The sequence below is a fragment of the Halichoerus grypus genome, chromosome 8 (assembly GCF_964656455.1).
Source record: "Halichoerus grypus chromosome 8, mHalGry1.hap1.1, whole genome shotgun sequence".
NCBI lineage: Eukaryota > Metazoa > Chordata > Mammalia > Carnivora > Phocidae > Halichoerus > Halichoerus grypus.
The window spans coordinates 73,703,728-73,727,682 of record NC_135719.1 but is presented as its reverse complement, the minus strand read 5'-3'; the positions used below and the strand labels follow the sequence as shown (position 1 = coordinate 73,727,682).

Sequence of the window (23,955 nt, the reverse complement as noted above, 5' to 3'; positions counted from 1 at the left end):
TTTTCTTTTTTCTTTTTTGTTCCTGAGGTGAAAGCAGAGCTAACTTAGGTATGTATTTGCATCAGAAAGACTCCCCAGCAGCATCTATACTAGTCAGTGATCATTTTTTCATTATTTTAGGTACCTACTTGTTTGCAATTTTTCTTTTTAAGCCTCCTGTTCTCCTCTCCACAAAGCACAAACACAGTCACTGTCACACACAGACACATAGACACAACTCAAATGATGACGGCGATTGGCATTGCCATTTTCATTGAATATTTCAAGGTGAAACCTATATTCACACTACCTGTGTTTTATGCTTGTTGAAATCCCATCAATTTGTGAAAATCTGCTCTTCTCCATTAATGGCACTTCCATTTACCTAGGTTCTTATGCCAGAAATGTGAGAGCAATTCCTGGCACCTCCTCTGTCCCACAGAACCCCCACCCCAATCAATCCATCATTAAATCTTCTGGAATCTCCTTATAAAATATATCTTGAATCTGTCCTCTTTTCTTTACTTGTTGCTGCCACTCTAGTCCAGGCAGGCTCTTCCTCTTGCCTGCATATCTGACTTGCCCTGCCCCTGCTGTAATTTCACCTCCAGAAGAACCAGAGTGAGTTCTTGAAATTTAAATATCATTCCATTCTGCTAATTAAATGGCTCCAGCCCCACTGCCCATGGCTTTTTCAGGGTACTTAGGATAGACTCTGAAATCCTTACAATACATACGGGAAGTTGCACGCTGTGCCCACTGCTTGCCCAACGATGTCCTTTCGCTCTACTTTTCTCCGGCTCTCTGGGTTATGGCCACTCTGCCCTCCTTGTCAGTTCCTAGACAAATAACCATGCTTTTTTCACATCTCAGCACTTGAAAAGTTCTTGCCTCCCTCTCTTCACCTAATTCCTACTATTCCTCCAGGACACTTACTCAAAGATGTTCTAACTCCCAAACCAAATCTCAATTCCCTAGTATTATTCTCTCCTACCACCCTGTATCTTCCTTTAGAACAACTATCACAACTTCAAATGATTTAGGTGCTTGGATTTGTGTCTTCTTGTTCACTGTATATTCCAGACCTGGCACAGTACCCAGCATATGGTAATTCTCAATAAATATTTGTCAAATAAATTATGTTAATTGTATGCACAATCTCAGACCATTAACAGCACTGTTCAGGAAAATCATAAAAACTGGTGAATTGTATATCACTTTCTCCCAAAGCGTTTTGCATATACCTTTGTTTTCAAATGAATGACTAACAACCCACTCTCATTATGATCATCATGAAGCACCCCCTACTGGAACTGGCCCACCTACTCATCTCTTCCAGCTTGACCCCTTGTGAATAAGCAGTGGCAGGGCCCACTTTGGGAGGGGATTTGAAGGATGCCTGGAAACATGGCCAGTTTCACTTCTACTAGCAGTAATACCACGAGGTCCTCAATTTTTAGCTTATTGCATTAAAAACTCCCTACAGCAAAACTGCTATTTGGAGAAATAATATGTTAGCCATTATTGGTGATTACTGTCATACCCCAAGACAGAATGGTCAGCTAGTCAGAGACCAAGATGTTCAAGGGAAAGAGACATAATATGGGTACAATTTGATTGAGGAAGAACTATAAATGCCAAGAAATATTAAGATATTCTCTGGAGGTGGGTGTAATGAGGAATTTGGGCAGCATTACTTCACAGAGAACCTTACAGGTGGGTTGCTAGGTGTCCATCAAGGAAGCTGGATCATCCAAGGGATGTTGAAAACAGTGGAGTTGGACATTTATGGGGACAAGAGTTCAGAAGAAGCATTAACAAATCATACTTCTCTCTCTAGCTTGGCTTTTCCTGTCAAACTTCATCCTCACACAGAATGTTAAGCATTTGTTTTTCTTGAGGAAAACAGACAGGCTGGACCATAAAGATACAAAGGCAGTAAGCACGCAGTTACAGTTCCTCTGGCTGTCTGTGCTGGACGGTGAGCGCAAACTTTCACACACTTTGCTTCAATCACTGTGCCTGAACTCGGTGCTCCTGAACTGGCCCCCCTCTCCTGGGTTCCAGACCTGAGATGACCTCCATTTTACCTGGGCAGGGACCTAAGGTTCTGTTTCCCCAGCCTGCTTTGCTGACTCTAACTTTGAATTGAATACTTTTCTGTGAGGGCTTGCTTTCAGCATTCCTCTACCAGGACTCTGTGTAGACTTGTGAGAGTTTCTCAGTATAATGAGTCTGATCTCTTTCCTATCACCTTGCCATTGTACAGTTTATAAAATGCTTTCAAAACTATTTTCTCATCTGATCATTATAGCAATCTTGTGAAACAGAAATACATTTTATAGATGAGGAAACCGGTTCCCTCTTCAGATTAGGTTGACTTGCTCTTTTCTCTTTGTTTGGACTTAATTATTAGTAATAGAATACTAACCGATTCTAACGAGGCAGGTAATGGTCCCTTGGGCCAGCTGCCAATTTAAAATGACTCAAATGGAAAATAACTAAAACAAGAATGGAATGTTCTAGAATACCTGCAAACCACAAATCCATAGTCTTCAAAGCCACAGAAACCTGGCCTATGTTGAGATGGATTTAGCAAGGTATCATGATTGTGGAATAAATGACGGTAATGGGCACTTAAACTGATATTGAGGACTTCTTCTCTAGAGCATGCAAAGACTAGGGATGTATCTTGAGTTGGCATTCTGGTCAAAGAGAGTCTGGATTCAGTGAGCCATCATCTAAAGCTGAAATTAGCTTCTGTTATTTACCAGGGTTTTAAATTCAGTGCAGCGAGTGACTCCAGGCTGTTTTGGCAAACATTACAAACTTGCCACTCTTCCTCCATTGGGCACAGGGCAGCAAGCATATGTGAAGGCTGCCAACATTCCTCTATCTGCTGGTTTGAGCATATATGGGGATCAGAGCAATGACACAGAAAAAGGCCAGTCATATAAACCCAGATAAAAAATGGTACACTTGAAAAACTTAGTGGGAATTTTCATGGTGATTTCATCTCTGAATCTAATTAAGTTCTCTATAGGCTTTCAGGCAAACATAGCATTTTCTAAAATTACTCCCAAGTTGCCATATTCACCAGTATTCTTTTCAAAGTAAGTTGTATATATAGCATATATATATATACACAAAATTATTCTACATAGTGAAAACCCACATGTAACCATGTTTGCTGGTCAAGATTCTCCATGTGCTCTTTTGAGAATCCTTTTATATGCAAAGATATGCAATATCTTCCTTTTAATATTTGCCTGCAATTGCAGGGGGATTGACTTCTTCTTCTTTTTTTTTTTTTTAGGAAACATGAGTTGGGATTTCCCTGTACTTATGCATCCTTTGCATCTGAAAAGCACTTAATATCTTTCAGATTGTAATATATTTACATTGTTCTTGGCATTGCCATCCATTTGCTGGTTTAAGGCACAGAGGTCAAATTCATCTCAATTCCTTTGCTATAAAATGGGATAATTAAAATTCAGAAAAATTAGGTGCTCTGAAGCATAATGAATCAGCAGCAGAGAAAAGAGGGAGAATTCATTTATTTAGGGCTTGCCATATACTAGATAGAAGGGCTCTCTTAAAACATTATCTAATTCAGTCCTTACCACAACCCTGGGAGATAGGTATTATTCCTGCTTCACAGACAAGGGAACTGAGGCTCAAAGGGATTAAGTGATTTACCCAAGATCACACAGTTAAGTGGCAGAGCTGAATTAAAATCTAAATCTATCTGCCTGAGAGCCCTGTTTCTTCCATTATGTGCGTGGTCCCTTAGATCTGAACCGGGACTCTCCCAAGATCAAGTATTTTCCTCAATCTGTCCTTTGGAATACACAATCCTTTAAGGCAACTCTCACAAATGATGTTCAATAGAAACCATGTTGTTGTCTGTTCCCTGGTAGAGTGAGCTGTCTAATTCTAACCTGGTTTCCCAAGCTATGTGTTCCTCGCTTTTCTCTAGATTTACTCCAGAAAGTGTGTAGAGGGGGCAATGGGAGCTGTGATTTGCTAAGTCATGAATATCCAATCAGTGAGAGGTACTTTGATTTGTAACCGAGGTACTAAGTGCTCTCCTAGAAGTGCACAGCTTTCGACTCCAGAGCTAACTGTGACCTCTCTGGTAGGTGGAGGAGGTAGTGCTTCCTGCTCCCTAACCCTTTCCTTGTGATTATTCTAAAGAGGCAACAGCCCCAGAGGGGAATTCTGGGTTCCTGAGCAAAGCAATTTGGGTAGCAATACAAGGGAGAGCAGTGAAACAGAAGTTTGTTCTGTTCACTCAGAGTTGGGACAGATTTTGAATCTGTGTTTTCCAAAAATGGCCATAACTGTTTCTCCCACCTCCCACAACTCTTCTTATGACATGATTTTAACATTCCTTCCACTGGGAGGTGGGCTGTACAGTTGCTCCCTTGAATCTGAACTGACTGGTGACTGTGGCAGAAGGATGCTCTGTGACTTGAAAACCTAGATTAGTAAAAGTGATACAGCTTCTGCCTGGTTCTTGTGCAATGCCCATTCTTGGAAACCAGTCCACATGCTGCAAGGAAGTCCAAGTAACTTGTGGAGAGGCCCACGTGGAGATATCCACATGGAGAAGAACTAAGACCCCCACTTCCTCAGCTCTGGCTGAGCTTCCAGCTGACAGCTAATGTCAACTTAGCAGTTAGGTGAGTGAGCCAACTGGGAAGCAGATCTTACAACCCTCAGCTGAGCCACTCAGCTGATCTGTGTGGAGAATATTCCCACAGCACCCTGCCCAACTTACAGACGAATGAGTTAAATAAATGTTTTCATTGTAAGCCACTCGATTTTGGGGTAGTTTGCAACTTGAACAGAGAGCAAGGCATAGACATCAAAAATAATGGAAAATCACTGAAAAGTAGCTTATGTATACAAATAGCTTAGATAGGTAAAGGCATACTCAGGTCTCATAAATTCCTACAGTTAAACACAAAAGGAATTTTTAGTTAGTTCCTTGCCTTTAAAGATGAAATTTATATAGTTGTGTATTTGGTATAAAATGTCCAGTAAGTGTGTCTAGTCAGAGAGTTTGTCTTTGCTCATTCCTTTGAAAAGTGCAACATATACTGAATAGACCATGGACTCCAGAGAAGAGAATTCTAAGAACATAGAAGAAAAGGAAAACGTTGAAAATATTGCATGAGATCTGCATGTGCATAAACGCAACAGTGACATAATATCCTTCTGGGACTATACCATTCCATCCTTTTAAAAACTCAAAGATATTACACAAGGTTTTTGTACAGCAATATTTTAGACTAAAAAAAAATTTTTTTTAATTAAGTTGCCAGCACCCTGTGGTAGCTTTTCACAGTTAGGCAATTGTTTCTCTGAAACGTTGTTCTATTTTTGCCCATTCCTTCTTGCCTTTCCTCAACCAGGTCCTCTACTTCTATTTCTCCATCCTTCTTGGTTTCCAAGACTCTAGTCAATTTTCACCCTGAAACATTACAGCTAAAGTAATTCGCAAGTCATTCTAACCATTATGTTTATATTATTCATTGACTTCCTGTGAATTATCCTCACCATTTCCCACATTTATTTTCATAATAATAAACATTTATTGAAGGCATACTATGTCCCAGCTATCTTGAGGTTGTCTTCAAGGTTCTCATTCCTCCCTGCTTCTCTATTTGTATCACCTAAACTTCAATTCCTTGTTTTGTAACCTAAATTCTTCTCTTGTAACCAGTCTTCTCTTCATGTCACCTGATGGTTTTCCTTTTAATCTCACCCCCAAGTTTATTTTAAAAATGTTGTTTTAGGGGTGCCTGGGTGGCTCAGTCAGTTAAACGTCTGTCTTCAGCTCAGGTCATGATTCCGGAGTCCTGGGATCAAGCCCCACATCAGGCTCCCTGTTCAGCGGAGACTCTGCTTCTCCCTCTCCCCCTGCCCCTGCTTGTGCTCTCTCTCTCTCTCTCTGTCTTGCTCTCTGTCTCGCACTCTCTCAAATAAATAAATAAAATCTTTTTTAAAAATGTTGTTTTAAGTTCAGTCCTATTTTGCTGGGGCTTAGAACCCTCCCAGGTAGCCATCTCAGACTTCCTATCCTCCTTTCTTCAACTAGCAGTTCTTTCTGTTTGCTTCTCTCCTACTTACTCTGGCAATTACTGGAGTCACACAGTAATTTATCTTGTTTGTCTTGTCTATCCCAGAAGAATTTAAATTTAAATTATATTTCTTCAAAAACAGTCTATTGGTTTAAACTCTTCTCATTTGTTCTATAATGTGGTCAATGACAAAAGCATGTGACAAATACTTAACAAAATGGAAAAACAAATGTCTTCATGATTAATCTGTTGAATTTGCAAATGAGGGCTACTCTACATACAAGAAGATAGATTATGGATATTAGAAATGGGTGGGAAGTAAATGTATTCATTTTAACACGTCTTATTCTTATTAACATATTTAAGTATGGGTTGTTCTGAGCTCTTCAATATTATAGGTATATGGAGAAGAAGGGATCTATAAAAACACAATATTTTAAAAGGTAGATCAATAGAAGATATGGTACTTAATTTTTAAATGTTTAAATTCTAGAATAGTTACCAACCTCTTTAGATTTGTTCATCAATAAAATACTCAGATTTACATGAATTAAGTTACATGTTTTGGAAATTAACAGTAATAAGATACTGCACAACTATGAGCTCATGGAGGTTATAAACTGGTTATTTTCCATCACTTATAGATGTGGCTCACATAATTATCCTTCCTCACTTTTCACCTTATGTATTCTCATATATTAGTGGGCTTCCCAACAATCTTCCTGTTTCTTCTCATTATGTAGAGTTGCTTTTCAGTGTTGTTGAAAATGGTGTTGAAAAGAGGACAAGCAGTGTCAGCTGGTGATGTTAATTGCTGCCCACAGCCAAAGAAATGAGGCAGAGATGGGTGCTCAGCATATGCTTAATGCTAGACCCCTCCCCCTTCATCTAAATGGGTTACCACATTCCTGCTAATGGTCTACACCCCAACTTGGAAAACCATCTGAGTCAAAACACATCTACTGCTTGTTATCTAGTGAAAGGGGCATCTTGAGAGCAGAACCAAAAATAAAGTCTGTTGAACTACCTGTGTATTTTAATTTCTTGTGTAACTGAGACAACAGGTTGCTTTTGTTGTGGCACAAAGTGAAGCCCAGATTTCACGTCCACTTGTCGTAGGAGAGGCCCCCTCTGCCGTGAGGGTAGAGAACTGTGTGAGCCCTATGTCAGGGTTTTTGTCAGGGGGCTTTCCCTTGTGCCAGAGTAACACTGTTGTAGCTCACTGAGTATCTCATCTGGAAGTAGAGGCAGGAGATTCCAAGTCAGTGTAATTTGCCTTGGACCAGGCATTGTAGTATTGGGTATGTTCTTCAAGGGAGGACTAGATGTAATAAAGTCTGACTGACAAGTTGTCCTTATGCCACATCAGAGTTCATGCAGTTTAGCTAGTTCTTTTTTTTTTTTAAGATTTTATTTATTTATTTGACAGAGACACAGTGAGAGGGGGAACACAAGCAGGGGGAGTGGGAGAGGGAGAAGCAGGCTTCCCGCGGAGCAGGGAGCCGGATGCGGGGCTCGATCCCAGGACCCTGGGACCATGACCCGAGCTGAAAACAGACACTTAACAACTGAGCCACCCAGGCGCCCCAAGTTTAACTAGTTCTGTTGGGTATCTAAGTGTAATCATTTAGAACTGCACTGTCCAATATGATAGCTACCAGCCAGCTGTGGCTACTGAGCACTCGAAGTGTGTCAAGTTCAAAATGAGATGTGCAGTAAGTAATGACTTAGTTCAAAGAAAAGAATGTGATATAATAATGTTTTATAATGAATGAATGTTGCAATAATAATATTTTAGATATATTGAAGTAAATAAAATGTATCATTACAATTAAATATTCACCTGTTTTTTGCACTTTTTAAAGTGTGGCTCCTAGAAAATTTAAAATAACATGTGTAGTTCACATGTTATTTAATTGGGCAATGCTGGTTTGGAGATTTCTAGTAAAGCAGAGCCTGCTTTCAGTCCTGGCTTTAATCCCCTGAAGTCCTTTGCTTTCTCTGAGTCTCACATTCCTTCCTGCATAATAATAGTACTCACCGTACTGTTTTCATGAGGATTAGTTGAGATAATGTTGGTAAAGCAAATTAACTGGCACATTAAGTGGTACAAAATAAAGACTTAATAAATGTTTAAATAAGAGCCTAAAACTAATATTCCAGAAATCTAGATTCTCTTCTGATTACTAACCATTCATGTGTCATTGGAGGAATCATTTTTTCCCTCTGGCTCTCAGTTTACTTATGTATAAAATTACAGGTTTGTATAAAATATTTTAAAGTAATTCATTCAAAATTATTTCGTCTCTCATGGTTCCAAGAACTAAGTGTATCAATGTGTTGGTATGCTGCGTGTTACTTAAGGGGAGACATGATAAAACAATGAGTAAGATATTGTAGTAGAAATCCAGTTATGTCTGCTCAGTTTGCTCTGTTCCCCTTTCTGGAGACTTCCTCCTCTGCCATGCCCTTATAGTCAGAGCACCATGTTAATATGATGTGTCTGTCCGCTGGTCACAGTTGATTGGTGGAGGGGTGGGGCACTTTTCTTTCCTGGGAATTAACTGTCTTTGAGACAAGGAATTCCAAATTGATGAGGCTTATTCTTTAGTGGAGGTGATGTTAACTGGAGAGTTATCAGTAATGTCCATTTCCAACTCTGTGAACTGGGAAACAGAGATAGCTAGTCTATAGGATCAGCAAAGAATGAAGCAGATGCATAGAGAAGCAGGAGCCAGAGGAAAAAAGAGAGGACTTGGTTCCTTGTAATGCTCCAGTCCTGCACTCAAGTCCCCTCCTGAAAATGGGCTGCAGCCTTTCCTTATCTCATGGGAGCTATCCCCAGGTTCTTAAAACAAAACAAAACAAAACAAAACAAAACAAAACAAAACAAAGCAAAACAAAACAATCCTCTGGTGTTAGTTGAAATAGATTTCCTTTACTCGCAACCTAAAGTGTTTTAACTCACTTGGACACAGTCCTTATATCTAAGCTCATGGTCTAATAGGGGAAACAGGCTCACAAACCAGTCACTTAACACACTGCAAGATGTTATGAGGGACCACAGCAAGAGAACAAGAGACTGCTTGATGCAGCTGGGGAAGGTGTCACCCCAAAAGTAACATTTGAGGTGGGTCTTAGGAGAACAAAGGGGCTTTTCCAGAAAGAGAAGGAAGGGAGGACATTTGCAGGCAAAGGTAAATACAAGCGCAAAGTATGAAAAAGAGTGTCCCATCGAGGAATTAACAAGTAGATTGATTACTAGATAGAAGGATCTATTGGGATCTTTCAGGGTCTCAATTTACTTTTAATTCTAAGCTTCCTTAGGAATCTATAGGACAAAGTGGTAGGGGGTCAAACAGTGTCCTTAGAATAAGGAGACTTGGCTCTTGTCCCAGCCCTGACATGGATTAACTGTATCCCTTTAGGTAATTTGTATCAGTTCTTTGGGAACTGGTTTCCTCATTTAGAAAAGGAGAAGATGGATACATTATCTCTAGGTCCCTTTCAGCTCAAAATTCTTCGATTCTCTAACAAATCAAATACAAAACTTTGTCACTGCTGACAAAGCATTTCTACTAGATTTGACTGGGGCAATGATTTAATTTAGATATGTTTCCTTTCCTGTCAAAACAGTGTGATACGATATATGCTACATCAAGGAAGTCTTGGCCCAAAGACTTATTTCATAAACTAGAGAATTATGAAAGTGAATTTCAGTAACTAGCATCATCCCTGAGCCCAACATTGTTAGTCCTTCCATGCTTTATTTTGTTCACCTGTGCAATGGGCCCAAAGAAATTTATCATATATCTGTGTATTGCAAAGACCATGAATGGTTGAGTTCCTCGGAGGAAAAAAATGATTCCTGTTTGACTATGAAAAACAAAAAGTATTTCCCACGAGGATGTCTCTAAGAATGCTTTTATAAAAATTGTAGCTATTTAAAAATATCATAGAAGGTGGTAATAGGAATGGCAGATTTGCCAAAAAATCACAGGCTTCCAAGCACAGTCTATTTCTTTCATGTGTATCTCTTGTATTCCCTTCTAACTTGTCTTTGGATATCAGAAAAGGGGATTCTTATTCTTTTTCACTACACACTTGTGCTGATCTTTTGACAGCTTGGTCTTTGAGGTTTTCTCTGTTTATATCCAAGGACAAATCCTCCATGGAAACAAGTGACACACATGTTATTTGCTGGACACAACTGTTACCAGGCATGGTGTAACTGCTATGTGGAACGGGCTCCTAGCCAAGAGAGTGGGGGTTGTAGGCATAGGTGAGGTTGAATAATAAATAACTAATTACAATCACAATGAGTAAGAGGATGATAGAAAAAGGATGTCACATTTCTGTGACTATTGTGTGTCTAGCTTTATGTTTACTATGTTCTTGGGAGACCTCTCTCAAAATACTTAGATGCTAATATTTGAGTTTCACTGTTGGTAAGGTACTATTTTTCTCAATGATCATAACCAAGAAATTGACTAGTATCCTATGATTTATAGTGAAATGGCCTGGTACACAAATCCTTTTCTTACCAGCAGTGTCCCTTTCGAAGGTGATTGTCCACACAAATTGTTTAATCCTCAGATAACTGAAATGTTAAGTGTGCCACAATGTCCTGTCTCCACTATGCCCGGTAATTAAGCCACAAGTGTGAAAACATCATAGTCTGTCATACTTAAAGTTTTTTCAAAGCATATTTGTGCGTTATTACTTATTGTTATTAATAAAATTATTATTTTTATCAGAGTGAATCTTACCAGGCTAACCTTTTGGTTAGTGTTAGTAGCAGAGATTATCTGTAAGTATAACTAGCTTTGATAATATGGACAAAAACTAAGAGAATTAGAAGAAAGCAGTTGAGAATTTAAGAGATTAAAGTTAGACCAGATAAATACAAGTATGACAAATTGGTAAGTGGCAAACCTCACAAATGTGGTTTCTACCAGAGTTATTAAAGTATGGAAAGATACAAAATCTAACAGAGTTTAGATAAACAATGGGTAATATTCATAGAAGACAACAATTCTAAGAGTGTTAGAAGTGAATACAAGGTCTCATCAAAGAAAAAAATTTTATGCTTACATTTATGTTATGATATAATCCATAGATAACAAATACTCTTATCTACCTGTGCTTGGTTGGAACAAACAGCACTTTAAAAATCTGTATGAAAGTTTTAGAGATTTGTTTTATATGGTTTTATTTGGTTTTAGTTTCCTAATGCTTAACGGCTGATGTTATAAGTTTGGAAAGGTTTCTGGGAAGATGTTAAAAGTGACAATCCTACAATTGGGAAAGAAGGAGACCTGTACTGTGCCAGACATTATACACTGCACATTTTCATATACATTAGTTTATTAAGTTCAGATAGTTTAAGTGCCAACAATAACCTAGTCAGTAAGCAATGGGATCATAATTCTGAATCTAAGTCCAGCTGACTTCCCTTACACTTGGGAGGAGATGACAGTTCTTAATGAAGGGCTTCTGAATCAGTATTCATAGTTATTCTACTATATCATAGTGAATTTTAAAAATCTGCCTTTTAATGTTGGTGATATATACATTTATAAATTCCCAATAGCTCTACTCCCCCATCTCCCACCATTCCTAATGCTCTACCCAAAACTAGCAGGGTTCCCAAAGCCTGGGATAGAAGCCAATCAATGTTCATTATCCATTTCATACAGACAATGGCACGCAGAAAAAACAAAGTGTAGACAGCAGAACCAGGACAGCGAGTAAGCTCACTGTAAGGAGAAACTTCTGAAAAACCCCAAGAACTTTAACAATTTGTTGCCACTTGAGGTATTATGCTCTCTTTGTTGAAAAGAAATTGTCAGGAAAACAAGAGAAGGGACTCCTGTATTGGTAGAAGTTTGACTTAATGGCCACTTGCCATAAGATACTTGCCAACTCAGTGAATTAAGGAAAGAGATTAGTCACTATGAGAGATTATAAGAGCACAACACTTTCCAATTTTGAGCTTCCTCGTCCACCATTTTCCCTATTGGCCGCCTTATTGCCCACCCAAAGTCATCAGTACACAACTGCTGAGCAGCATTGAACTTAAGACAGGAGAGGTCTGCAGATCACAGGTCACTGCTGATATTTCCTTATATTGCAAACAATATCCAAGTTCAACAAGCTGTAGTCATAATAATTATGATGCCTCAGGCATTGATATAAATGTCAGATGAAACAAAAATGAGCCTTCCAGGGTTCACGATCTAGTAAGCGAGACAGACATGAATAACCAGCGGAAAGATAGCATGTTTTCATAGGGCTTAAATGGGGAAGGCACTAAAATCTTAATTCTCATCCTGTATCTACAAAACTGCTTCATGCCAGGAATGCCAATGGTGCCAAGGCGCAGTTTTTTTCTCTATGCAATGCTCATGATGATGATGACTTCCTTTGCTGAATTACTTGTGTTGCATAAATACACCCACATTATTCAATATAGTGTTTTCTGTGGTCTTTATCAAGAGGAAAGAATTTGGTCTCAGGTGAAAAAATGGAAGAGAAGGAAACTATCAAATATACTTTTAGAAATAATCGTTCAAATATTTCCTGAATAGTTTTTCAATATTCAATTAAAATTTAAAGTCCTTATGGATCATTTTAGAACTGCAAGTATATTCGTTAAACCCCTTTGTTGCACAGATGATAAATCTGAGACCCAGAAAAATCAAGAGTATTGCTAAAGGCCACCCAGTTAATGAGTGGCTGAGCCAGGCTTGGTTTGATTCAGACCTTCTGATGCTGCCCCAGTGTCCAGATGTCTAATTTCTTGTCTCAGGATACTGGGATTGGCTTGCTTTGCCAGATTCAAAGTGGAAAAATGAGTATGGCAACAAATGTTTACATTGGTATTTTTGTGTCCTCTTAGCTTCATTTTATTTATTTATTTATTATTATTATTTTTAAAGATTTTATTTATTTATTTGAGAGAGAGAATGAGAGAGAGAGAGAGAGCACATGGGAGGGGGGAGGGTCAGAGGGAGAAGCAGACTCCCTGCTGAAGGGGGAGCCTGATGCGGGACTCGATCCCGGGACTCCAGGATCATGACCTGAGCCGAAGGCAGTCGCTTAACCAACTGAGCCACCCAGGCGCCCTCTTAGCTTCATTTTAAAATTCATTTTTGTTCATGTAATACATTGAGAACTGAGTAATGTGTGATACAGCTAGAAAATAGTCATTAAGTGCTACTATATTTAAACACATCTCTATAGAATTTTGTTAGTGAATGTGTAATCATATACCTAACAGTTGTTAGCAAAATAAGGAAAAAAAGATTAATTTAATCCTATGTTATATACACAATTCTCTGAGGTTATCCAGACTTATTTCCATCACTATAAATATATTCATATAGATTATCATGTATTCATAAATTGGATTTCTTAATCTTTCCAGGTAGAAGTCAATAAAGGAGTAATTTGAAATCTAAATCATGACATCTCTAGACTATAACATAATGAATAAGATAATGAATAAATATACATATAATATGTCCTACCTTCATCCCTTATTTTGATTGGTTTGTTCTTGATCATACCTCAGTGAATTTGCTGGTTCCCCAAATCCAAATGGAAAATTTCTTATTCTGGGTCTATTTTCTTTGAGCAGCTGTGGTAAACCTTTCTCCTGAAGCACAAAACACACATAAAACAACCTAAATATTAGTGATGTACTCCCAGTAAGCAAATTCCCCAAAGCTTAGGTGTAACTCCACCCGTTTTCTCACATTCAAGAAAGCATATCTGCATGAAAGTTGTATTTTTAAGTAGTAAATTAAACTATCATCTATCTATTGATCAATCAGTTGATCAATTGATCTATCGTTAAATTCAGAAGAAATGGAGACCACCCTTGAAAATTCATTGAACAAACAAAACCAGTTTAATCATACAAACAAAGCTTGATTTAGCTTATTTTGCAAGACTAACTTCACCTGAGTCATTTCTTGCTTATGCTTCTGAAAATCATAAGCAAAACTTAAGCTGTTTCCCAAGGTTGATATGAGGTAACCACTAATGAATTCGCTACTATTTAAGAAAATTCTGATATAATGACCAATCACTGTAAAGAATATGCAGTTATTGGTTCCTCGCTATGAGTGGCTTTGTAACAATATACCCCTGGGCCTCCTTCCATATTTTGGTTTGAGTGCTCCAGTTTTGCAATAATAATAATAATAAACCTTTACTAATCACAACTTCAGTATTTCATTGGTTTTACATCTGCTATTTATGAACTTTTGACTATCTATCTATCTATCTATCTATCTATCTAATGTCCATCCATCTATCCATCTACCCACCCACCCACCCATGTCTCTCTCTTTCTCTATCATTTTCAAACATAAGCATATCAGTGACTCTCAGTACCTTGCTTCAGAAGTGATTAGCTATATCAAGGTACCAACAACATTGGCTGGGATTACTTCAATCTCAGAGGGACGGAATACAGATCTGCCTGAAGTGCAGTGGGTTAGTCACCTTCTGATGGTCAGCTCTACCAGCAATGTTTGTATTACCTGGCACTGCCTGTCCTAGAGGTCACAGAGCATGTGAAGACATTTGATAAACTATCATTTTTTGTCTCTGTGTATTTTTAAATCTATATGTGTAGATTGACGTTCAAAACGTTTTAGGGTAACACTTCTATTGATTAATCTGAAGAGTGTGTGTGTGCGGTGGGGGTAATGACAAATATCATCACTTCATTTTATTTTCTTATTGACTCAAAGACTCTTGAGTCCCTGGGAATGTTGCAGATCACACTAAGGCACACTTGTACAGAGTTAGCGGGACGGTCTTTGCCATTAGACTGAGTGGGGGTTCCAACTTGGTCACCTCCCAGTAGTGTAACCTTAGCCAGGTCATCCCTTTGGTATCTACTTCCTTATTAGGAAAATGAGGACGAGTATTATGAGGACTGAATGAAATAATGTGTATGAAGTACTTCCCAAATTCCTGGCACATAGTATGCACTTTATAACAACAACAACAACAACAACAACAACAGTAATATAATTCTAAAAACTCATACCAGGATGCAATCAGCAAGAGAGCCAAACAATCATTTCAGATTTTTCCCTATTTTAGTCCCCACAGAAGGTGAGAAGTTCAAAGTGCAGGGTCCACAGACCTCATGCCTGGCTTTATAAAGAGACTGTCACGTAAATTCCAAAAGAAATTCCAAAGGATGTTCTTCCAAAAGCAAACTAGCTTCTGCAGGTCACATCTGAGGAAGAAATTCCCCTTTCTATAATACTGCTTTGTTATATTGATTGCTTTTACTAACTTAACCTTTTTGAGTCTGTTACTCTTTCATAAATGTTGTTAGTGTTTGGTGTACTAGATGTTAAATGGATGGTACAGTATATTGATTCCGAATCTAATTTTGGTTTCCAGGGTATTGAGGATAACTGAATCTGACATTTAGAGCATTTAGATACTGCATGAGAATTTTCTAAAATATTTTTGCCTGAAAAAAAGACATTATAAGCACATTTAAAGAGTTCCTAGTAAAAATTAATTCTATGCAATTTTTGTTATTGAAGATATCATTAGGCAGCATTGAAGAACTAAATTTATTCCAATAATCATACAATGATGAAAAAATTCCTTGCTTCAATAATTGATTTATGCTTCATTTAAATGGACAGAGTAGTTCCAATATAATTTCTTATTAACTCTAATGACGAATTTTAAAGTAGCATGACTCTGAAATAAAGATGAAAATCCTCCATACAACTTATTGCATTTAAATGGATTTAATATTTAATATTTAAAAAATCATTTGATGTAAATAGCCATCATGAATCACTGCAAATATACTAAGATGTAATTAAATGCTTTTTTCTTTTTAAATGCATCTACTTGTTTCATAATTAATTATTTTTGTACTCTTTCTTCCTTTAAGCTGTGGTATTACTTTTGAAATTTTTAATTATGAAATCACATCAATGCTAAAATTTAGTAAATTTCTAAAAATATGCCGTCTTAGGCAAATTCAAAATAATTGAATTATTGCTTACCATTTGCTTTTATCTTGAAATTGTTTAAACCATGTTAGTGAACACTCAAATTTCTAAGACAGAAATCTGTCTTTTCCTCTTCGGAGGGGGGCAAGATTCTGTACTTACAAAGCTTTCACTGGATAAATTGTGCAGAAAACTATTCTGTGACCTTGCTCTGTACTTGAAATTTTCTGGTGTGACAATACATGTCATCAGCTGGAAGTACAGACAAGATTAATACAGTTCCCATTGGCTGGATCCAGAAATCAGGCACTTAAAGGAGTTCAGTGGTTGGAGCAGCTGCGTAGGAGTTCTGGGGTCTGTCCTGAGGCACCATGAAATTAGGAGGTCATGTGGAATTATTTCAGGTGTGGTCCCCATTAGAAGTGTGGGCAGTGTGGGCTGTTAGCAGATTCCCTTTGGCCCTTAAGAATTCTACCAATCACACACACACACACACCAACAACTAAGAACAGATTAGAATCCCGAGACATTCTCTAATCCATACTCCACAAAGAATAAATGTATTTTGAACACACTACAAGTCATCAGGAGAGCAGCATCCCTGACTGAGTTCAGGCAGTTCCTGAAGAACCCAGGACTAGGCTCTGTGTACTTCCTATGCAGCAAATAGAGTCTTGAAAAGGAGTTAAAGACCTCGTTTAGGTTCAGTTAGTCACTTGAGAGTGAGTCACCTTTTAAGACTTCAGTTTTCTCATCTGTTACATAAGAATGCTTTCATAGGGGCACCTGTGTGGCTCAGTGGGTTAAGTGTCCCTGACCCTTGGTTTCAGCTCAGGTCATGATCTCAGGGTCCTGGGATTGAGCCCCTAGACGGGCTCCCAGCTCAGCTGGGAGTCTGCTTCTCTCCCTCTTCCTCCCCCTCCCCCCCCCCCGCCCCGCACACTCTCTCTCTCTCTCTCAATAAATGAATAAATAAATCCTTAAAAAAATGCTTTCATAGGGGCGCCTGGGTGGCTCAGTCGTTAAGCGTCTGCCTTTGGCTCTGGTCATGATCCCAGGATCCTGGGATCGAGCCCCGCATCGGGCTCCCTGCTCTGCGGGAGCCTGCTTCTCCCTCTCCCACTCGCCCTGCTTGTGTTCCCTCTCTAGCTGTGTCTCTCTCTGTCAAATAAATAAATAAATAAAATCTTTAAAAAAAATGCTTTCATAGAAAGGCCAAACAATGCTGGTTAAAATTAGGATGGCTATACTATTATATCATCTAAACTAGGACACTTTGAGACTGAAGGAGGGGTGTACTGATGAATATCCTGGGGCAATAGGCATGAACCAGGACTGTCTTGGCACACAGAGGCATATGTTCACTCAAAGTATAATACTTTTAAAACTAGAAAGCACTGTACAGGCGCCTGGGTGGCTCAGTCGTTTGAGCCTCCGATTCTTGATTTCTGCTCAGGTCATGGGATCAAGCCTGGCTCGAGCCCCCTGTCGGGATCCACACTCAGCAGGGAGTCTGCTTGAGATTCTCTCTCTCTCCTTCTCCCTCTGCCCCTCCCCACCCCGCTTGGGTGCACTCTCTCTAAAATAAATAAATAAATCTTAAAAAAAAAAAAAAAAACCTAGAAAGCACTGTTCAACTATAAGATACGATAACGGTAGTGGTAACGGGATCTGAAGCCTAGCTTCCAAACCCAATTTGACAAGGTACAGCAAGCTTTCTGTGACATCATGGGAGGGAAATGCAGCCTGCACCATTTGTGAAGTTTACAGTGATTTAGGATGGAGTACATGTATTCACAAAGTGGGTATTTCTGGAAAAGAATTTCTTAACTAAGCTTAAAAAAATTTTTGAAATAGCTTTATGTCTCAAAGTCTTATAGAATAGTTGTTTAAAGATTAATCTATACCGTTTCTAAAGTAATAATAAGCAAAGTTCCTTTCTCAATTTTTCCCTTCTTTAAACCAGCCTTTCAAATAATGTAATCAGAAATGATGGATGAGGATATCTTTGTATTTTCCCAGTTTAATAGAGCACATAGAGAAAAAAAGGTTGTATGCTATTTTTCAAGGTTATTATCATAGTTATTATTAATTTTTGCCAAGAAAATGAATCTACTGAGTTGTATAATCTTGATGTTTACTTAGAGAAAATAATTTTTCATTACCAAACTATCTTTCTTCTGTGTCTCTGTTGTGCTTGGAGAAGAGAGAATAAAGAGGATAAAAATGCTATATTTTTGCAATTGCTTGATAAATTCCAGAAACATAATTTTTTGATATAATTCCAGAAATGGAAAGCATTATTTATTGAAGTTTGTAGTATTTAATCAACATTGTGCAATGTGAAAAAATTCAGATCAGCTACAGTAAATTTGGCTTTTTTTTTTTTTAACAAAGCTATTATAAAAGATTTATTCTTTTATGTCATTTTAGTATTAAACTAAAATGTTAGAATCAGTGCTGTCAGGACATTTTTCTAAATGGGCTAACTGGCTTTAGGACCTTTATTCCTAAGAATCCATAGGCGGCCTAAATTTAGGATTATCTATTTGACATAAGAAATATACTAGTTTCTTATCACATACAGCCGGATGATGTCAACCAGAATAAATGCCTTAGCATATACTGAGTAAAGACTAATAAGAACAAATTACATTTCCAAATACAAGAGAGATGACATTCGTCTTCTGGATCCCAAAAGGCACAAATTTAATAACAGTTTTGGCATTACAGACTTCTTTTTACTATAAAAGTTAAAAATCATTTAAAATAATATACAATGGAAAGACTATGTTTAAAATTCAAGAAACTCTGCTAATTTCTAGGACTCAATTTTTCTTTTGATGCACACGTATAAAAATCCTCCCTTGACTATATCTAAAAACAAGACTACAGGCATCAAGAATTGTGACCTGAATCACATAAACACTATTATTGGTCAATCTAGAAAAAGGCATCACTCATGGACATTTGACATTGGATTGGATATCCCACACTTTTAAAAAAAAAGGAGGTGGTTATAGTGAACAATACATTTTATAAATAGGTACCATTTTGTAAATGGGTACACTGGGTGACTAAAAATGGCTTATACTTTTCGAAACTTGTTCTCCGAAATAAATCACATACCGTGTAACTTAGGGCTTAGCATCTCATATTGTTTCTGAAAGCATAAAGCATCTGTATATTAAAGTATGTTTAAGTTAAAAAGGATAAAGGATACAGGGCATAGTTTTGTGACTTCAGTAACCCTTGCGATTTTGTTTACATCAGAGGTAGTCATAATGAAGGTGGATTTTACAATTTTTCCTAACCTCAGCTTCATTTTACCATCAGTTCATATAAACAATCAGTGATACGTATCTTATAACTTTTCCACAGAACTAGGAATTCTGATGCAGAAATGCAGAACATATTTAGAATAGGTTTTATTCGCAGATTATACTTTTTGTATTTTCTGCTCTTAATTTAATTTTTTCTGCTCTTAATTTTAAAAGCTTGGTGCTTCAACATCCCATAGTCTGAATACTAATAACACCAAGATTATATTAAATTTGCTTTTTACGTGTAGTCCTTTAATTTAGAAAGAAAACTATCTGAAAGTTGTGAGGAAAAACTGTAAATGGTTGGACAGTAGTGAATACAGATCTGCAGTCTTCTGCACATCCCACTACATAACAGCTAGCATTTATCAAGTACTTACTAATTGTGGGCACTGTGGTCACCGTTTGCTCAGCGAGGATCCAGTTGATTCTTATCCAACTTTGTAAGGTTGATCCAACTATTATTCTTTTAACAGATGAATATACTAAGACTCAAAAGGTTAAATAGCTTGCTCAAGCTCCACAGGTATTAAATGTTGGAGCTTGTACTGAGACCCAGACAGTCTGATTCTAATGCCTGAGCATCTGACTACAGTAGAAGCCATTTTATGAAACCCAATTAAATTGGGCCAGGAATTGGTCACTTAAAAGAAAATCCTTTAGAAGAATTATGACTAAAGTTACAGACATATATGCATAAATTCCTCTAATCTATACTGTATCCTGCACAATTTTGAGTTTCAGTATCTTTAAGCAGCACAAAAACATATGTAAAGAAATATAAATACATTTCTTCTTTTTAAGAGATTTTATTTATTTATTTGACAGAGAGAGAGAGCGAGCACAAGCAGGGGGAGCAGCAGGCAGAGGCAGAGGGAGAAACAGACTCCCCGCTGAGCAGGGAGCCCGATGCGGGTCTCGATCTCAGGACTCTGAGATCAGGACCTGAGCGGAGGGCAGACGCTTAACCGACCGACTGAGCGTCCAAAGAAGTACAAATAAATTTCTATTCTAGATTCTTACAAATTTTGTTTCTAATGTTTTGTATTTGTCTCACCCACACTTAAATGCACAGCAATTACTTTTTGTAAAAAGCAATTTGTCTTTATCAGTTTAATACATTCATCATTTTGATTTTAAGAACTTTTTTTATGTACTTGTATTTAATTATTTCATGTATTTAATTAAGTTATGAAATTACAATAACTACTATGGCATAAATAGGATTAGAGATGAAAATAATATGCCTTAGGAATTATACAACTCAGCTGGCATTCAACACATCCTGGAGACATTAGTTTGTACGTTTTAAAAAAATAATGAAGACCCTCCATTCTCTTTCTGGCTGCAGGTGGGCTGTGCAAGCCCTTATTCTTCGTGTAGTATTCCTAGAATATCTCTGAATGAGAGAAGTTGTATAAATGCAAAGTAGGAAAAAGGCAATCTCAAGATTACAAGCTGCCCCAGCGTGATAATACATAACTTAAGTATTATGATTATGAACATGTGCTCATTAAAATTTATGTATACATAAGTATATATACATATACATGGTCTCTGTGTATGCATCTGTACTTTCATGCTTAAATCTTAAATATTTTGGGCAATTTTTATGTGCTTTTATACTTTCCTAAAAGTCTTCTATTCAAGCATAAAAAGTATGTTGCAAAAGCATTAAGTAAGGGCTAAAAAATATAACCAAATAAATTATGTTTCTTCATCCTAACCATGATATTCTTGAACATAAAAATGTTTAGCAGCCCATTACAGAGCAATCTTTGCCATATATTGCATTAAAATGATATGATAGTTAAAACATATTTTAACGAAGGTATATATTTTTGACTTGATAAAATAATTTGAAATATGTCAACTCAAAACATATAATCCTGATTATTTTAGTAAACTAAAACAGAGGCACTTTTATTTTAATAAGAAAATGCCAGGCCTGAAGTCACACCTTCCCATGCATCTAACAGTATTCTCACTTTATCATATTTTAAAAATCCACACCTCATATTTTCTGTTACCTTATATGGATGGTGCTAATGACACACGTAGTAAACCTTCCCTTAGCTTTGTAGTTGAATAGGATTTGTTTAATTTCAGCTGTCAAATAATGTGAAAAAAAAAAAAACAACCTGCATTCTAGTAACCCTAGGAGTTAAAATATGTTAGAACTATGAAAGTAAATGTTTCACAAACAACAATAATTTATTGATCACATTCTCTGCCAGCATAAAATTAAAAGTGATTGGGGAAGCATGATGACTACACTTTTTGAGTGGTTTAACACAAAACTTTTAAAAAGTTCCTTTTTAAAGCAGGTTAAAGGAATTAAAAGGTTGGGAATGGTGCCTACGTTTCTTACTATATGTCAACAGGAATCATTCCCTACAATGTTTCACAAAATATTTTCTCAGTGATTTAAATTACAACGGAAACCTCTAGATTTAATCATTAGAACAATAAAGATGGGAATAAAGTAAAATATTCTCCCTTGTCCTTTCTTTTAATCCCATTCCCTTGATTACAAAGTGTAAATGATTTGCTGTGCTTATCAATTGATGACGGTTCCAAGGTTTGTCTTTACCTGGAAACTACCTCACCCATGTTTGCATGTCCTCCCAGGGTTTGGCTGATATAAGGATACAAATTCTCCCTTGCCCCAATTTTAGCCAACTCTGAAAGTTTCCTTGGAGCACAAGAATTTTCCCATGAGTTTGATGAGGCCTTAATTGCAACTTCGTTTTGGTCAGCTTGTCCCCCTGCACACGGCTGCCTCCCTCGCTTCCTCAGGAGTGTATCTCAGACGGGTATCTCTCAAGAGCTCACCCCAAAGGACGTTTGGCTTGCAACACCCTGTCTTCAGAGAGCCCAATCTAAAACAGTGTCAATGTTTATATGAATGCATATGTTAATAAATGCAGAGGAAAAGGTACCAAAAAAGATACAGAGAAAATCATTTATACTATATAACTGAGGGTATGTACGAGCAGAAAAGTCTCTAGCTACCTCTAGGGCATGGATTTGGACCAAGGGGAGAGGAAGAGTTTCATTATTTACTCTCTACATTTTTTTTTAAGATTTTATTTATTTATTTATTTGTCAGAGAGAGAGAGAGAGAAAGAAAAAGAGAGAGCACAAGCAGGGGGAGCTGCAGGCAGAGGGAGACGCAGGCTCCCCGCTGAGCAGAGAGCCCGATGCGGGGTTCAATCCCAGGGCCTTGAGATCATGACCTGAGCTAAAGGCAGATGCTTAACTGACTGAGCCGCCCAGGCGCCCTATACTCTCTACATTTTAAAAGAGAGAGAATGTAATGATTGAACTATAAGTGATTGATATTCTATTTTTGGCTTTTCTGTGTTTTCTAAATTTTCCATAATGGACATGTATTAATTATATTTCATAGCCAGAAGGCAACATTTAAGGCTCTCAGGAGTCCATCAGTAATGGAATAGTTTTGAAGGTTTCCTTAAAGTGTAGGTGCATTTTTTACACTTGCAGATTGTTAAAGATGTCTACAGAGCCCAGAAAATGTTGCTCTGGAGTTGGGTGCAAGTGAACACTAACTTCTACCTTAGCATTAGTTTGCAGGAAAGGTGCCAGCAACAAATGTTTTCTCTGAGTCAGGCTCTCTCATTAGGGCTTCCTACCTATATTTATATTTGTAATACATGTAAAATTTATGCTGTTCGTGGTTTGAGGTAGAGAGCTAACTTTATCTTCTTTTTTCAACTTAAGTTTAGTGAGATATAATTTATATACAATAAAATTTACAGTATGATGAGTTTGACAAATGTACACTATGTCAGGACTACCACCAAAAAAAAAAAAAGAATATTTAGCTCATCTCAAAAAGTTCCCTCATGATCCTCGTGGTTAATTCCCTCCCTTACATTCTCAGCCCTTGACACACACAACTGATCTGCTATCTGTCCCTATAGCTTTACCTTTTTCAGAAAGTCATTCAAATGGGATGATACCTTGCCTTTTGCATTGCCTTTTGAGTCTGGTTTCTTTCACTTAGCGTAATTCTTTTGAGACTGGTCCACATTGTTTTGTGTATATCAATAATTTGTTCCTTTAAATTGCTGAGTAGTTTTTCATTGTGCAGAAGTATCTGATTTGTTTATCCATTCACCAGTTGAAGGACATTGAGTAGTTCCCCAGTTTTTGGCAACTATAAAAACAAAATATTGTAAGAAATATTTGCATACAGAGCTTTGTGTGGAAATACGTTTTCACTCTCTTAGGTGAATATCTAGGAGTAAGAGCGCCATTTCTTTTAATGAATAATAGGTATCACAACCACATTTTTTAGATAATCCATTTTTTCACTACTGATTGGAATGTTGTCTTAATCAAATTTTAACTCCCCCTCTTATTATTCTTTTCTAAGATTTCCTTGGCAAATTTCATACATTTTTTCTTCCATTCGAACTTTTGTACAATTTAGTTATGTTCAAAAAGCAAACCAACAACAAATCCTGTTGTAATTATGATAGTAATATATAAAATTTATAATATTAAGTTTTTTGTTGTTAAAGATTTTATTTA

At 37.3% G+C, this 23,955-nt stretch overlaps 1 long non-coding RNA gene across 1 annotated transcript in view; it reads right to left on the bottom strand.

Annotated features, from left to right (window-relative positions):
• Positions 1–13,713: 13,713 nt before the first annotated feature.
• The window catches only part of LOC118553368 (uncharacterized), a 228,531-nt gene continuing 218,289 nt past the window's right edge, over positions 13,714–23,955 (bottom strand). Inside the window, exon 3 of the long non-coding RNA XR_013440595.1 lies at positions 13,714–13,728. This is a non-coding gene — a long non-coding RNA (uncharacterized LOC118553368). The remainder of the gene's footprint in view (positions 13,729–23,955) is intronic.